At 44.9% G+C, this 17,915-nt stretch overlaps 1 long non-coding RNA gene and 7 other non-coding genes across 8 annotated transcripts; all 8 read left to right on the top strand.

Moving 5' to 3' along the window:
* The first annotated feature begins 2,099 nt into the window (after positions 1–2,099).
* Positions 2,100–2,173, top strand: trnan-guu (transfer RNA asparagine (anticodon GUU)). The gene has a single exon. It is a non-coding gene; the product is annotated as a tRNA-Asn (tRNA).
* Positions 2,174–2,712: 539 nt separating this feature from the next.
* trnan-guu (transfer RNA asparagine (anticodon GUU)) lies at positions 2,713–2,786 on the top strand. The gene has a single exon. It is a non-coding gene; the product is annotated as a tRNA-Asn (tRNA).
* A 1,614-nt stretch (positions 2,787–4,400) lies between these two features.
* trnan-guu (transfer RNA asparagine (anticodon GUU)) lies at positions 4,401–4,474 on the top strand. Its single transcript has one exon. It is a non-coding gene; the product is annotated as a tRNA-Asn (tRNA).
* A 416-nt stretch (positions 4,475–4,890) lies between these two features.
* trnan-guu (transfer RNA asparagine (anticodon GUU)) lies at positions 4,891–4,964 on the top strand. Its single transcript has one exon. It is a non-coding gene; the product is annotated as a tRNA-Asn (tRNA).
* Positions 4,965–8,910: 3,946 nt separating this feature from the next.
* On the top strand, positions 8,911–8,984 carry trnan-guu (transfer RNA asparagine (anticodon GUU)). Its single transcript has one exon. It is a non-coding gene; the product is annotated as a tRNA-Asn (tRNA).
* Positions 8,985–10,780: 1,796 nt separating this feature from the next.
* On the top strand, positions 10,781–10,854 carry trnan-guu (transfer RNA asparagine (anticodon GUU)). The gene has a single exon. It is a non-coding gene; the product is annotated as a tRNA-Asn (tRNA).
* Positions 10,855–15,559: 4,705 nt separating this feature from the next.
* trnan-guu (transfer RNA asparagine (anticodon GUU)) lies at positions 15,560–15,633 on the top strand. The gene has a single exon. It is a non-coding gene; the product is annotated as a tRNA-Asn (tRNA).
* Positions 15,634–16,027: 394 nt separating this feature from the next.
* Positions 16,028–17,604, top strand: LOC146391083 (uncharacterized). Its single transcript, XR_014799878.1, has 2 exons — positions 16,028–17,087; positions 17,168–17,604. It is a non-coding gene; the product is annotated as an uncharacterized LOC146391083 (long non-coding RNA).
* Positions 17,605–17,915: the final 311 nt, after the last annotated feature.

Raw genomic sequence — 17,915 nt, 5'->3', positions numbered from 1 at the left:
TGGATGTTTTCAGAAAAGAAATAGTAAGTGGATGTTTTCAGAAAAGAAATAGTAAGTGAAGGTCTTCAGAAAAGAAATAGTAAGTGGATGTTTTCAGAAAAGAAATACTAAGTGAATGTTTTAGTGTGTTAATACAGGTGGATTTCTCTCAACCTGGAAACCTGAGTACAGCGGCAAAAGCATAAACAGAATTGGGACAACAGACAGGCCAAGCTTTGGCTCAAAAGTTTACAGCTTGACCTCACTTTGTCCCCACCCGGAAAATAAGCTTAAAGGACATCTTCTCCTCCAGTTATCGGTTACCATCACTGGAAATTTGCAGGCAAGTTTTTGACTGAATTGTTATTGGCACCATGTGTCCCTGAATCTCACAAGCAAGCTCTAACTCCTGGCTGTAGACATGGAATGCTGTTATTTAAGGTGGGGAATCAAAATTTGGGAAACAAAATAAAAACACACACACAACCAGAGAAATGTATGAGAAAGGCACGTGTTAGAGAAATGCCTCGTTTGAGAAAAAAGTTAAAATAACCCACCTACAAACGCACACACACGCAATGAAGAAACAGCTTACATTCATGAACACGTGAAGATTTTTCAGCAAGGTTAAAGCAGCGAAACTTAACATACACCTGTTGCTGAATGATAAAGTTTATCCACTACTAACAAATAAACTCTCTGGGTTGCAGGACAACAACTTAACTTCAAAAAAAAAAAAAAAAGAGACACTGGTCTGACCAACCAGTGATGACACGACAAATTTAGTGGTTAAAAGATTCAAATTGTGACATGTTTTCTGCTGATTGATTAATACAAGTGATTACTGAATGAAAGAAAATTCCTTTTATGGGCTTTTAAACATGATCTTAACAATTTTAACATGTACCTGTGTTGTCCTGTCAGCTTGGTGGGTTATGAGTTGATTATATACTGAGAAAAAACAAAAAAAAGGGGGAGAGAAGGCTGACACAGGGCCTGGCCCGGTGTTTCTCCCCTCTCCGAATAACACAGCCAACACAACATCATTTTCCTGTTCGTCTGTTTTTGTTTTGTTTTTGTTTTGTTTTTGTTTTGTTTTTTCTCTTTATGCTTGATTACAGGCTGCTTTGCCGAGGCTGACCTGGACTCCTGCTCTCCCCTCTACCATCTTTGCTCACTCCTCTACCATCTTTGATGTGACCCTGACCAAATGCTACAGCAGCTGGACCCACAACAACAACCTGAAAATGTCAACAGAGCTGCAGGAAAACGATCTCATGCAGCGGAGACGGAGAGCGTTAAATCCAAGGCCCGTTTCACTACACGGGGGAGATTTCCAGACAGCTTCAGCTAACAGAGCTCTGACGAGACGCCCATTAAGCCCAGATGAAAAGTGAGGCCGAGCAAAAGAATGCTGACCTTAACAACTCTGCATTAAAACTGTGCAGGACAGTGACTGACCAACACGGATGATCGGGCAGCAAAAAGGGCGTGCCAGAGACAGGAGGAGTAACTGAGGTCAGGAGGCACCTCAGAATGGACAAAAGCACCAGAAGAAAATAAGCTGAAGGCACAGGTGTCGGGGCTCGGCCAGGAGCTGACCTCTGAGAAGAGCCGGACAGCAGAGCTGCAGAAGGCCGTGGAGCAAAGCAAGGAAAACATCAATGGACTTCAATCTGACGTGTACGGAAAAGACTCTGAGGTTTCTGCCCTCAGTAAGAGCTCAAGGCATCAGAGCAAAAACTGAGCATGGCTCAGGAGGAGCTGGCTGCTAATCGAACCTATCAGTCAGGCTTAGAGTCCCAGACACAGGACTTGAAATCAGGCTGGAGCTTGCTGGAGCAGGAGGTCGCCAAACCTGATATGCATCAGGGTGGTGGTGTTGTTGTCCGCAACTGCATACTTACTGCCAAGCTCATTACCTACCAGTCACATATTTTAAACAATCAAGGCTGTATGGAGAGGAAGTACCAGAGCACCTCCAGACAGCCACCCGGTCCTCTCTCGACCCCCCTGCTTGGCTTTGCTCAGTGTCTGTGGCACAATCGTTCACCACACAACCAAAAACACCCTCCCGAATCCGCCGTCCTGTCTCGACACCTGTGGGTTGCGCGTTGTCTGTCTCTGTGGCGCAATCGGTTAGCGCGTTCGGCTGTTAACCGAAAGGTTGGTGGTTCAAGCCCACCCAAGGACGATGTCAGTGTTATTGCCAGGGAATTTAGAACGCTGCACAAACGTGCAGTGCAACTGTGATGTTGATTATACCATGTTATAACTAACCATGTTTTAACCAACCATGTTATAACCAACCATGTTATAACCATGTTATAACCAACCATCTTATAACCAACGATCTTATAACCATGTTATAACCAACCATGTTATAACCAATCATGTTATAACCAACCATGTTATAACCAGGATGGTCGTTTGATGAATGCATTCGACCATTTTATCGAGGGTGATATGCATCTTTGGGGTGGTGTTGTTCGTCCGCAACTGCATACTTACTGCCAAGTTCATTACCTACTAGTCACATATTTTAAACAATCAAGGCGGTATGGAGAGGAAGTACCAGAGCACCTCCATCCAGGCACCGGGTCCTTTCTCGACGCCCCTGCTTGGCTTTACTCAGTCTCTGTTGCACAATCGTTTACCCCACAACCAAAAAGACCGGAACACCCTCCCCCAGTCCCCCGTCCAGTCTCGACACCTGTGGGTTGCGCGTTGTCAGTCTCTGTGGCGCAATCGGTTAGCGCGTTCGGCTGTTAACCGAAAGGTTGGTGGTTCAAGCCCACCCAGGGACGATATCAATGTTATTGCCAGGTAATGCAGAACGCTGCACAAACGTGCAGTGCAACTGTGATGTTAGTTATACCATGTTATAACCAACCATGTTATAACCATGTTTTAACCAGCCATGTTATAACCTTGTTATAATCAACCATGTTTTAACCAAGCATGTTTTAACCAACCATGTTTTAACCAATCATGTTATAACCATGTTATATCCATGTTATAACCAACCATGTTATAACCAACCATCTTATAACCAAACATCGTATAACCAATTATGTTATAACCATGTTAAAACCAATCATGTTATAACCATGTTATAACCAACAATGTTATAACCATGTTATAATCAACCATGTTTTAACCAAGCATGTTTTAACCAACCATGTTTTAACCAATCATGTTATAACCATGTTATAACGATCCATGTTATAACCAACCATGTTATAACCAACCATCTTATAACCAACCATCGTATAACCAATCATGTTATAACCATGTTATAACCAATCATGTTATAACCATGTTATAACCAACCATGTTATAACCAATCATGTTATAACCAACTATGTTATAACCAGGACGGTCGTTTGATGAACGCAGTCGACCGTTTTATCGAGGGTGATATGCATCTTTGGGGTGGTGTTGTTCGTCCGCAACTGCATACTTACTGCCAAGTTCATTACCTACCAGTCACATATTTTAAACAATCAAGGCGGTATGGAGAGGAAGTACCAGAGCACCTCCATCCAGCCACCCCGTCCTCTCTCGACGCCCCTGCTTGGCTTTACTCAGTCTCTGTTGCACAATCGTTTACCCCACAACCAAAAAGGCCGGAACACCCTCCCGCAGTCCCCCGTCCAGTCTCGACACCTGTGGATTGCCCGTTGTCAGTCGTTGTGGCGCAATCGGTTAGCGCGTTCGGCTGTTAACAACCAAAAAGACCGGAACACCCTCCCCCAGTCCCCCGTCCAGTCTCGACACCTGTGGCTTGCGCGTTGTCAGACTCTGTGGAGCAATAGGTTAGCGCTTTCGCCTGTTAACCGAAAGGTTGGTGGTTCAAGCCCACCCAGGGACGATATCACTGTTATTGCCAAGTAATGCAGAACGCTGCACAAACGTGTAGTGCAACTGTTATAACAGTTATGTTGGTTATACCATGTTATAACCAACCATGTTATCACCAACCATGTTATAACCAGGACGGTCGTTTGATGAACGCAGTCGACCGTTTTATCGAGGGTGATATGCATCTTTGGGGTGGTGTTGTTCGTCCGCAACTGCATACTTACTGCCAAGTTCATTACCTACCAGTCACATATTTTAAACAATCAAGGTGGTATGGAGAGGAAGTACCAGAGCACCTCCATCCAGCCACCCCGTCCTCTCTCGACGCCCCTGCTTGGCTTTACTCAGTCTCTGTTGCACAATCATTTACCCCACAACCAAAAAGGCCGGAATAACCTCCCGCAGTCCCCCGTCCAGTCTCGACACCTGTGGGTTGCGCGTTGTCAGTCTCTGTGGCGCAATCGGTTAGCGCGTTCGGCTGTTAACAACCAAAAAGACCGGAACACCCTCCCCCAGTCCCCCGTCCAGTCTTGACACCTGTGGATTGCCCGTTGTCAGTCTCTGTGGAGCAATCGGTTAGCGCGTTCGGCTGTTAACCGAAAGGTTGGTGGTTCAAGCCCACCCAGGGACGATATCAATGTTATTGCCAGGTAATGCAGAATGCTGCACAAACGTGCAGTGCAACTGCTTCCTCAGAAAGCACTGGTGTTGTTTCACAATAGCATCCATGCTAGACTCGGTTGTTTGATGATTGCAGTCAACCGTTTTATCAAGGGTGATATGCTTCTTTGGGGTGGTGTTTTTCTTCAGCAACTGCATACTTACTGCCAAGTTCATTACCTACCAGTCACATATTTTAGACAATCAAGGCGGTATGGAGAGGAAGTACCAGAGCACCTCAATCCAGCCACCCCGTCCTCTCTCGACGCCCCTGCTTGGCTTTACTCAGTCTCTGTTGCACAATCGTTCACCCCACAACCAAAAAGGCTGGAACACCCTCCCGCAGTCCCCCGTCCAGTCTCGACACCTGTGGGTTGCGCGTTGTCAGTCTCTGTGGCGCAATCGGTTAGCACGTTCGGCTGTTAACCGAAAGGTTGGTGGTTCAAGCCCACCTAGGGACGATATCGCTGTTATTGCCAGGTAATGCAGAACGCTGCACAAACGTGCAGTGCAACTGTTATGTTGGTTATACCATGTTATAACCAAGCATGTTATAACCATGTTATAATCAACCATGTTTTAACCAAGCATGTTATAACCATGTTATAACCATCCATGTTATAACGATCCATGTTATAACCAATCATGTTATAACCATCTTATAACCAATCATGTTATAACCATGTTATAACCAACCATGTTATAACCAATCATGTTATAACCAACCATGTTATAACCAGGACCGTCGTTTGATGAACGCAGTCGACCGTTTTATCGAGGGTGATATGCATCTTTGGGGTGGTGTTGTTCGTCCGCAACTGCATACTTACTGCCAAGTTCATTACTGTCAGATTATAATATTATTTTATGTCATGTTAGACCCTTAATTAAAGATGGTGGACTGCTGATTTAAGTTAGAGCAGTTGGACTGCTGATTGAAGTTAAAGCAGTTGGACTGCTGATTGAAGTTAAAGCAGTTGGACTGCTGAGTGAATTTAGTTGGATAGGGAATTGGTCATTTTGTGGGTTAGAGTCCCCATTGGTCAGACAGGTTGGACCTGCGTCAGTCATACACTTGTTTTGGGGTGTTGACTGTTGTTTCAAAGTATTATAAATTTTTCAAGAACGGCAGTTGGACTGCTAAGAAGCGCATAGCCCGGAGGTTACGCTCCCTCCTGGCCGTGGACGCGCGACCTTGACCTGTCGGCGAACAGGGTTAGTTCAGTTTGGCTTAACTGTGGGGTACAGGGCATCCTGGAATAAGCTAGGAGTTAGAGTCTCCTTACCGTTTGGAACGGTATCTGCGCTTTTTTGGGCAGCAAAGGTTGGACCTTGGGTGTTGGACACTTTTAAATTGAGTTAGGGACTTTAGAGATGAGGCCAGAAACTGTTGGACAGATACTGGTTAATTGATCACAAAAAAGTTGGACTTTTTCGGTTGGACTGTTAACTTAAATTTGTCAAAATTGTGTAGGCGCTAAAGCTGTCAGGCCTGACAGTGGTTGTAAATATAAGACGTCTTTGTAATATAAAATAATAGAGCTGTGTGTGAGACTGTGTGTGAGACTGTGTGTGACGAGAGTGCGCTGCAGCGCTGCGAGCTATTTTTAGACGGTGTGTGAACATGCAAATGAGGTGGCTGCTGTGAAGCGCACAGAGGACTTTTGCTTCCGGTTTAGCGTGTTTTTTGAGTTTTATAATTGTGATTTGCAAATACTGTTAAAAACCTGTAAATAAGACGCTGATTTTGGTGATTATAATATTACAAATAAGGTTTTGAATGACTAGGGTGAATGTTTGATGTTTGGCTGGGTTTTGAAATAGAACAGACAAATCGTGCATGATTTAGACCGAGACTTCAGTCGGCAGAGTAAGATTGTGTGAGAAATACAGCTGTGATTTGTTTCAGTTTTGTGGTGTGAAGCAGGATTTATAAGATTTTTAAGTGACTCTTGGTTCAGTTCAATAATATAAGCGGTTACATCTGATTTACTGTTGGTTTGATCATAATGTAGGGTGTGATCAAGCACGAATTTCAGCTGTGTGTGTGTGACAGGAACTCTGCATGCCCATAAAAGGCAAACTGCCTGACTGTGAGAAGTATGCACCGAGAGAGAGAGAGTAAAATCTAGTCAGATGAAGTAAGTGGATGTTTTCAGAAAAGAAATAGTAAGTGAAGGTTTTCAGAAAAGAAATAGTAAGTGGATGTTTTCAGAAAAGAAATAGTAAGTGAAGGTCTTCAGAAAAGAAATAGTAAGTGGATGTTTTCAGAAAAGAAATAGTAAGTGAAGGTTTTCAGAAAAGAAATAGTAAGTGGATGTTTTCAGAAAAGAAATAGTAAGTGAAGGTCTTCAGAAAAGAAATAGTAAGTGGATGTTTTCAGAAAAGAAATACTAAGTGAATGTTTTAGTGTGTTAATACAGGTGGATTTCTCTCAACCTGGAAACCTGAGTACAGCGGCAAAAGCATAAACAGAATTGGGACAACAGACAGGCCAAGCTTTGGCTCAAAAGTTTACAGCTTGACCTCACTTTGTCCCCACCCGGAAAATAAGCTTAAAGGACATCTTCTCCTCCAGTTATCGGTTACCATCACTGGAAATTTGCAGGCAAGTTTTTGACTGAATTGTTATTGGCACCATGTGTCCCTGAATCTCACAAGCAAGCTCTAACTCCTGGCTGTAGACATGGAATGCTGTTATTTAAGGTGGGGAATCAAAATTTGGGAAACAAAATAAAAACACACACACAACCAGAAAAATGTATGAGAAAGGCACGTGTTAGAGAAATGCCTCGTTTGAGAAAAAAGTTAAAATAACCCACCTACAAACGCACACACACGCAATGAAGAAACAGCTTACATTCATGAACACGTGAAGATTTTTCAGCAAGGTTAAAGCAGCGAAACTTAACATACACCTGTTGCTGAATGATAAAGTTTATCCACTACTAACAAATAAACTCTCTGGGTTGCAGGACAACAACTTAACTTCAAAAAAAAAAAAAAAAGAGACACTGGTCTGACCAACCAGTGATGACACGACAAATTTAGTGGTTAAAAGATTCAAATTGTGACATGTTTTCTGCTGATTGATTAATACAAGTGATTACTGAATGAAAGAAAATTCCTTTTATGGGCTTTTAAACATGATCTTAACAATTTTAACATGTACCTGTGTTGTCCTGTCAGCTTGGTGGGTTATGAGTTGATTATATACTGAGAAAAAACAAAAAAAAGGGGGAGAGAAGGCTGACACAGGGCCTGGCCCGGTGTTTCTCCCCTCTCCGAATAACACAGCCAACACAACATCATTTTCCTGTTCGTCTGTTTTTGTTTTGTTTTTGTTTTGTTTTTGTTTTGTTTTTGTTTTGTTTTTGTTTTGTTTTTTCTCTTTATGCTTGATTACAGGCTGCTTTGCCGAGGCTGACCTGGACTCCTGCTCTCCCCTCTACCATCTTTGCTCACTCCTCTACCATCTTTGATGTGACCCTGACCAAATGCTACAGCAGCTGGACCCACAACAACAACCTGAAAATGTCAACAGAGCTGCAGGAAAACGATCTCATGCAGCGGAGACGGAGAGCGTTAAATCCAAGGCCCGTTTCACTACACGGGGGAGATTTCCAGACAGCTTCAGCTAACAGAGCTCTGACGAGACGCCCATTAAGCCCAGATGAAAAGTGAGGCCGAGCAAAAGAATGCTGACCTTAACAACTCTGCATTAAAACTGTGCAGGACAGTGACTGACCAACACGGATGATCGGGCAGCAAAAAGGGCGTGCCAGAGACAGGAGGAGTAACTGAGGTCAGGAGGCACCTCAGAATGGACAAAAGCACCAGAAGAAAATAAGCTGAAGGCACAGGTGTCGGGGCTCGGCCAGGAGCTGACCTCTGAGAAGAGCCGGACAGCAGAGCTGCAGAAGGCCGTGGAGCAAAGCAAGGAAAACATCAATGGACTTCAATCTGACGTGTACGGAAAAGACTCTGAGGTTTCTGCCCTCAGTAAGAGCTCAAGGCATCAGAGCAAAAACTGAGCATGGCTCAGGAGGAGCTGGCTGCTAATCGAACCTATCAGTCAGGCTTAGAGTCCCAGACACAGGACTTGAAATCAGGCTGGAGCTTGCTGGAGCAGGAGGTCGCCAAACCTGATATGCATCAGGGTGGTGGTGTTGTTGTCCGCAACTGCATACTTACTGCCAAGCTCATTACCTACCAGTCACATATTTTAAACAATCAAGGCTGTATGGAGAGGAAGTACCAGAGCACCTCCAGACAGCCACCCGGTCCTCTCTCGACCCCCCTGCTTGGCTTTACTCAGTGTCTGTGGCACAATCGTTCACCACACAACCAAAAACACCCTCCCGCATCCGCCGTCCTGTCTCGACACCTGTGGGTTGCGCGTTGTCTGTCTCTGTGGCGCAATCGGTTAGCGCGTTCGGCTGTTAACCGAAAGGTTGGTGGTTCAAGCCCACCCAAGGACGATGTCAGTGTTATTGCCAGGGAATTTAGAACGCTGCACAAACGTGCAGTGCAACTGTGATGTTGATTATACCATGTTATAACTAACCATGTTTTAACCAAGCATGTTATAACCAAGCATGTTATAACCAAGCATGTTATAACCAATCATGTTATAACCATGTTATAACCAATCATGTTATAACCAACCATGTTATAACCAGGACGGTCGTTTGATGAATGCAGTCGACCGTTTTATCGAGGGTGATAACCATGTTTTAACCAGCCATGTTATAACCTTGTTATAATCAACTATGTTTTAACCAAGCATGTTTTAACCAACCATGTTTTAACCAATCATGTTATAACCATGTTATAACGATCCATGTTATATCCATGTTATAACCAACCATGTTATAACCAACCATCTTATAACCAAACATCGTATAACCAATTATGTTATAACCATGTTAAAACCAATCATGTTATAACCATGTTATAACCAACAATGTTATAACCATGTTATAATCAACCATGTTTTAACCAAGCATGTTTTAACCAACCATGTTTTAACTAATCATGTTATAACCATGTTATAACGATCCATGTTATAACCAACCATGTTAAAACCAACCATCTTATAACCAACCATCGTATAACCAATCATGTTATAACCATGTTATAACCAATCATGTTATAACCATCTTATAACCAACCATGTTATAACCAATCATGTTATAACCAACTATGTTATAACCAGGACGGTCGTTTGATGAACGCAGTCGACCGTTTTATCGAGGGTGATATGCATCTTTGGGGTGGTGTTGTTCATCCGCAACTGCATACTTACTGCCAAGTTCATTACCTACCAGTCACATATTTTAAACAATCAAGGCGGTATGGAGAGGAAGTACCAGAGCACCTCCATCCAGCCACCCCGTCCTCTCTCGACGCCCCTGCTTGGCTTTACTCAGTCTCTGTTGCACAATCGTTTACCCCACAACCAAAAAGGCCGGAACACCCTCCCGCAGTCCCCCGTCCAGTCTCAACACCTGTGGATTGCCCGTTGTCAGTCGTTGTGGCGCAATCGGTTAGCGCGTTCGGCTGTTAACAACCAAAAAGACCGGAACACCCTCCCCCAGTCCCCCGTCCAGTCTCGACACCTGTGGCTTGCGCGTTGTCAGACTCTGTGGAGCAATAGGTTAGCGCGTTCGCCTGTTAACCGAAAGGTTGGTGGTTCAAGCCCACCCAGGGACGATATCACTGTTATTGCCAAGTAATGCAGAACGCTGCACAAACGTGTAGTGCAACTGTTATAACAGTTATGTTGGTTATACCATGTTATAACCAAGAATCTTATAACTAACCATGTTATAACCAACCATGTTATAACCAGGACGGTCGTTTGATGAACGCAGTCGACCGTTTTATCGAGGGTGATATGCATCTTTGGGGTGGTGTTGTTCGTCCACAACTGCATACTTACTGCCAAGTTCATTACCTACCAGTCACATATTTTAAACAATCAAGGCGGTATGGAGAGGAAGTACCAGAGCACCTCCATCCAGCCAACCCGTCCTCTCTCGACGCCCCTGCTTGGCTTTACTCAGTCTCTGTTGCACAATCGTTTACCCCACAACCAAAAAGGCCGGAACAACCTCCCGCAGTCCCCCGTCCAGTCTCGACACCTGTGGGTTGCGCGTTGTCAGTCTCTGTGGCGCAATCGGTTAGCGCGTTCGGCTGTTAACAACCAAAAAGACCGGAACACCCTCCCCCAGTCCCCCGTCCAGTCTTGACACCTGTGGATTGCCCGTTGTCAGTCTCTGTGGCGCAATCGGTTAGCGCGTTCGGCTGTTAACCGAAAGGTTGGTGGTTCAAGCCCACCCAGGGACGATATCAATGTTATTGCCAGGTAATGCAAAACGCTGCACAAGCTTGCAGTCAAACTGCTACCTCAGAAAGCTGTTGTTTTTTTTCACAATATTGTCCATGCTATACTTGGTCGTTTGATGAATCCAGTCAACCATTTTATCAATGGTGATATGCTTCTTTGGGGTGGTGTTGTCCATCCGCAACTGCATACTGATTGCCACCAAAGGACCATATAACTATTACTGCCAGGTAATGCAGAACGCTGAACAAACGTGCAGTGCAACTGCTGCCTCAGAATGCGTTGGTTTCACAATAGTCTCAATTCTAGATTTGGTCATTTGACGAACCCAGTCAACCGTTTTATTGAGGGTAATATGCTTCTTTGGGGTGGTGGTTGTTCGTCCGCAACTTAATACTGATTTCCAAGTTCATAACCTACCAGTCACATATTTTAAACAATAAGGGCTACCGTATGGAGAGGAAGTACCAGAGCACCTCCATCCAGGCACCCGGTCCTCTCTCGACCCCCCTGCTTGGCTTTGCTCAGTGTCTGTGGCACAATCGTTCACCACACAACCAAAAACACCCTCCCGCAGCCACTGTCCTGTCTCGACACCTGTGGGTTGCGCGTTGTCTGTCTCTGTGGCGCAATCGGTTAGCGCGTTCGACTGTTAACAACCAAAAAGACCGTAACACCCTCCCCCAGTCCACCGTCCAGTCTCGACACCTGTGGCTTGCGCGTTGTCAGACTCTGTGGAGCAATAGGTTAGCGCGTTCGCCTGTTAACCGAAAGGTTGGTGGTTCAAGCCCACCCAGGGACGATATCACTGTTATTGCGAAGTAATGCAGAACGCTGCACAAACGTGTAGTGCAACTGTTATAACAGTTATGTTGGTTGTCTGTGAAGGTTCTCAGTCATCCAGGTCATCGTAGTCAAAGGAGCTTGCAAAGAAAAGCGTCTGGACTTCTTTAAGTTTACTTGAAGACGTTTCACCTCTCATCCGAGAAGCTTCTTCAGTTCGAAGGTCTAAGGTTGCTACCATCCTTGCTCCTCTTGTGGGGAACACCCCACACCACATCAAGAACTCCACCGACTTCACCGACAAGGTCCAGAAACTTACCCTGGATCCAGATGAAACCATGGTGTCCTTTGATGTAGTCTCTCTCTTCACTTGCATACCCACCACGGAGGCTGTGGAGACTGTCAGAAAACGACTACAAGAAGACAGCTCCTTGGAGGACAGGACCAACTTCACACCCGATCAGATTTGCACACTGTTAGACCTCTGCCTCACCACTACATATTTCAAATACAACGAAGGCTTTTACAGACAAAAACATGGCTGTGCCATGGGCTCCCCCGTGTCACCTATTGTAGCCAACCTTTACATGGAGGAAGTGGAAAGGAAGGCTCTTGGCTCTTTCAAAGGAAGAGTACCCAGCCACTGGTACCGATATGTGGACGACACCTGGGTCAAAATCAAGACACAAGAAGTGGAATCCTTCACTGCGCACATTAACGCTGTGGATAAAAACATCAAGTTCACCAGGGAAGACACAAAGGACAACTGTTTGCCTTTCCTGGACTGCGCTGTGCACATTGAAGAGAACGGCAAACTCAACATCGAAGTTTACCGGAAGCCCACACACACGGACCAGTACCTCCTCTTTGACTCCCATCACCCTTTGGAACACAAACTTGGAGTAATTAGGACCCTACACCACCGGGCAGAACATGTTCCCTCTAAGCCTGAAGGAAAAAAGAAGGAACACACACATGTAAAGGAAGCACTCAAAACGTGCGGCTATCCTAAATGGGCGTTCTTAAAGTCAGCAAAGAGGCACAGAAAAGAAGACCAGACACCAACGAGGGAGGATAAGAAGGAGAGACGCAACAACATTGTCATCCCCTATGTAGCCGGTGTATCAGAAAAACTTAGGAGAGTTTTCTCCAAGCATGACATCCCGGTGCATTTCAGACCCAGCAACACGCTCAGACAAAAACTGGTTCACCCGAAAGACAAAACGCCAAAACACAGACTTAACAATGTGGTGTATGCTGTACAGTGCAGCGAGGAATGCCCAGACCTCTACATTGGAGAGACCAAACAGCCACTTCACAAGCGCATGGCACAACACAGAAGAGCCACCTCCACAGGACAAGACTCAGCAGTCCATCTGCATCTTAAGGATAAAGGACACTCTTTCGAGGATGCCAATGTTCACATTTTGGACAGAGAGGACAGATGGTTTGAAAGAGGAGTGAAAGAAGCCATCTATGTCCACTGTGAGCGACCATCTTTGAACAGAGGCGGGGGTTTACGACACCAACTATCTGCCATCTATAATCCAGTTTTGAGTTCCCTCCCCAGACGCCTTAACGCCCACTCACACCCTGGGTCATCTGACCTCAGGAATTCGCATGATAAGGTGGGGCCAGGTTTCACAATGAACACACCCGAAACTCTGGCTGATTGGGACCCACACCCAGTTTCACACCTTGGCTCAGGCGATTAGAAGATCATCAGGGGGTCCTTTTGTCCCTCTGTGGGGGGATACTCCCACTAGGTTTATATCTGGGACTCTCCACCATTTGACCTTAGAACTGAAGAAGCTTCTCGGATGAGAGGTGAAACGTCTTCAAGTAAACTTAAAGAAGTCCAGACGCTTTTCTTTGCAAGCTCCTTTGACAGTTATGTTGGTTATACCATGTTATAACCAAGAATCTTATAACTAACCATGTTACAACCAACCATGTTATCACCAACCATGTTATAACCAGGACGTTCGTTTGATGAACGCAGTCGACCGTTTTATCGAGGGTGATATGCATCTTTGTGGTGGTGTTGTTGTCCGCAACTGCATACTTACTGCCAAGCTCATTACCTACCAGTCACATATTTTAAACAATCAAGGCTGTATGGAGAGGAAGTACCAGAGCACCTCCAGACAGCCACCCGGTCCTCTCTCGACCCCCCTGCTTGGCTTTGCTCAGTGTCTGTGGCACAATCGTTCACCACACAACCAAAAACACCCTCCCGCATCCGCCGTCCTGTCTCGACACCTGTGGGTTGCGCGTTGTCAGTCTCTGTGGCGCAATCGGTTAGCGCGTTCGACTGTTAACAACCAAAAAGACCGGAACACCCTCCCCCAGTCCCCCGTCCAGTCTCGACACCTGTGGGTTGCGCGTTGTCAGACTCTGTGGCGCAATAGGTTAGCGCGTTCGCCTGTTAACTGAAAGGTTGGTGGTTCAAGCCCACCCAGGGACAATATCACTGTTGTTCCCAGGTAATGCAAAACGCTGCACAAATGTGCAGTGCACCTGCTTCCTCAGAAAGCACTGGTTTTGCTTCACAATAGCGTCCATGCTAGACTCGGTTGTTTGATGAACGCAGTCAACCGTTTTATCAAGGGTGATATGCATCTTTGGGGTGGTGTTTTTCTTCAGCAACTGCATACTTACTGCCAAGTTCATTACCTACCAGTCACATATTTTAAACAATCAAGGCGGTATGGAGAGGAAGTACCAGAGCACCTCCATCCAGCCACCCCGTCCTCTCTCGACGCCCCTGCTTGGCTTTACTCAGTCTCTGTTGCACAATCGTTTACCCCACAACCAAAAAGGCCGGAACACCCTCCCGCAGTCCCCTGTCCAGTCTCGACACCTGTGGGTTGCGCGTTGTCAGTCTCTGTGGCGCAATCGGTTAGCGCGTTTGGCTGTTAACAACCAAAAAGACCGGAACACCCTCCCCCAGTCCCCCGTCCAGTCTTGACACCTGTGGGTTGCGCGTCGTCAGTCTCTGTGGCGCAATCGGTTAGCGCGTTCGGCTGTTAACCCAAAGGTTGGTGATTCAAGCCCACCCAGGGCCGATATCACTGTTGTTGCCAGTGAATGCAGAACGCTGCACAAACGTGCAGTGCAACTGTGATGTTAGTTATACCATGTTTTAACCAGCCATGTTATAACCTTGTTATAATCAACCATGTTTTAACCAAGCATGTTTTAACCAACCATGTTTTAACCAATCATGTTATAACCATGTTATATCCATGTTATAACCAACCATGTTATAACCAACCATCTTATAACCAAACATCGTATAACCAATTATGTTATAACCATGTTAAAACCAATCATGTTATAACCATGTTATAACCAACAATGTTATAACCATGTTATAATCAACCATGTTTTAACCAAGCATGTTTTAACCAACCATGTTTTAACCAATCATGTTATAACCATGTTATAACGATCCATGTTATAACCAACCATGTTATAACCAACCATCTTATAACCAACCATCGTATAACCAATCATGTTATAACCATGTTATAAACAATCATGTTATAACCATGTTATAACCAACCATGTTATAACCAATCATGTTATAACCAACCATGTTATAACCAGGACGGTCGTTTGATGAACGCAGTCGACCGTTTTATCGAGGGTGATATGCATCTTTGGGGTGGTGTTGTTCGTCCGCAACTGCATACTTACTGCCAAGTTCATTACCTACCAGTCACATATTTTAAACAATCAAGGCAGTATGGAGAGGAAGTACCAGAGCACCTCCATCCAGGCACCCCGTCCTCTCTCGACGCCCCTGCTTGGCTTTACTCAGTCTCTGTTGCACAATCGTTTACCCCACAACCAAAAAGGCCGGAACACCCTCCCGCAGTCCCCCGTCCAGTCTCGACACCTGTGGGTTGCGCGTTGTCAGTCTCTGTGGCGCAATCGGTTAGCGCGTTCGGCTGTTAACCGAAAGGTTGGTGGTTCAAGCCCACCCAGGGACGATATCAATGTTATTGCCAGGTAATGCAAAACGCTGCACAAGCGTGCAGTCAAACTGCTACCTCAGAAAGCAATTGTTTTTTTTCACAATATTGTCCATGCTATACTTGGTCGTTTGATGAATCCAGTCAACCATTTTATCAATGGTGATATGCTTCTTTGGGGTGGTGTTGTCCATCCGCAACTGCATACTGACTGCCACCAAAGGACCATATAACTATTACTGCCAGGTAATGCAGAACGCTGAACAAACGTGCAGTGCCACTGCTGCCTCAGAATGCGATGGTTTCACAATAGTCTGAATTCTAGATTTGGTGTAGTGCAACTGTTATAACAGTTATGTTGGTTATACCATGTTATAACCAAGAATCTTATAACTAACCATGTTATCACCAACCATGTTATAACCAGGGCCCTATTTCGGGAAGCCGGTTTAGTGCAAACTCTGAGTAAGTATACCCTGAGTGAACGAAAACTCTGGGTCTTCGGTTTCACAAAGCGAGTTCAGATGAAGCCTGAGTGAGTCACCATGACGACACACTCCGTGAAGCTAAACTGCCCCCTAGCAGGTTTACTGCAACTAACCCTGACTGTCCCCGCCTCTTTGTCGGAAACCTGACTGTAGGAAGTGTCAGACATGGCGTGCCCCTTCCTTGAAGAGCCAGTAGATGTTGAAGCCCAAATTCTCCGCAGAGCTCTCCGCCGGGATAGAGTGATTAGAGCGCGTTTGGACATTTTATCATTTCCTGATGATTTTCTGTGTGAACGTTACCGTTTTTCAGCACAATCTATAATTCATTTGAATAACATCCTCAGGCCTAATATTGCTCATGTGACACATCGCGGACATTCTCTCAGTTCTGTACATATTATTTGTATTGCACTTCGTTTTTTTGCAAACGGGAGCTTTCTGTATAATATTGGTGACGCTGAGCACGTTTCCAAGGCTACCGTCTGTCGGGCAGTCAGGAATGTTACAGTTGCACTGAAACGTCTCCTGTACTCGTTTGTGGTGTTCCCCGGTCACAGACCCACAAGATTTATCAAAGAGGGATTCCACAAAATTGCAGGTATCAGGATGAACAAAACTTAATTCATGATGTGGTGATACTTGAACTACTACTTAAATTTTACATTTATTTTCAGGGTTCCCAGGCGTGATTGGCTGTATAGATGGCACTCACATTCCAATCATTGCTCCTTCAGTAAATGACGGAGACTATGTGAACAGGAAGTCTTTCCACAGCATTAATGTACAGGTACATAGTTCCCTGTAGCATTTCAAACTAACAAATTATTTCATTATAGTAATGGATGCTAATTTGTGTTCTCTGCACTGTGAAGATCATATGTGATGCTGCCAACATTATCACAAATGTGGAAGCCAAGTGGCCAGGCTCTGTTCATGACTCACGAATTTTTCGTGAATGTACACTGAGCACAAAATTTGGACATGGTGAGTTGAAAATACTTTAAAATATATAAAGACCAATTGCTACAGGGACATTTGAACTGAAGTGTATCCTTCTGTCTTAGGAGAGTTCACTGGCTACTTGCTTGGTGATAGGGGGTATCCATGTTTACCCTATTTGCTTACCCCTTACCCTGACCCTGAACCGGGCCCACAGCAGCGATATAATCTGGCTCATTGCAGGACAAGAGCCAGAGTTGAAATGACTATCGGAATGCTTAAGGCCCGGTTCCAGTGCCTTCAAAGACTCAGGGTCACCCCAGAAAGGGCATGTGACATTATTGTGGCATGTGTGATTCTTCACAACATTGCCACAATTAGAGGAGAACACTGTCCTTCTGAACCAAACATCAGCAGTGATCCAAACCATGAACATCCTGACCCTCCCACGGACATACAAGATGGAAGAGCAGTCAGTCGACACCATATGTCACAATCATTTCCTTTGACCCATCACCTCAACATGTTGAAAGAAAATAAACAGATTGTTTGTTCAACTGGCTTTATTGGTCGCCTGTATTTCCTGTACACAAAGTATTAATAAGTATATTATTATGTTGTTCAAACACTGAAATAATTCGTCCATCTCTGACCACTTCACCCACCCTTAACTGATGTTCCAGCAGTAAAATCTCAATCTTGGTCTTTTGGATCTGCTGCTTGAAGTGTTCCATTTCCAAGTCGCATTTTTTTATTTTCTTGATCAAATAGGTCTTGTACAGCTGCTTTACAGGGAGCTATTGAAACACAGAAAATAGCATTGACATTCATAGTACATGCCTACTTAGGTTGGTTGTAAATCAGTGCTGAACA

This window comes from Perissodus microlepis, chromosome 3 (assembly GCF_051167445.1).
Source record: "Perissodus microlepis isolate ML-2025 ecotype Zambia chromosome 3, ASM5116744v1, whole genome shotgun sequence".
NCBI classification, from domain to species: domain Eukaryota; kingdom Metazoa; phylum Chordata; class Actinopteri; order Cichliformes; family Cichlidae; genus Perissodus; species Perissodus microlepis.
The sequence above is the reverse complement of the archived record's forward strand: the minus strand, read 5'-3'. Positions and strand labels throughout refer to the sequence as shown.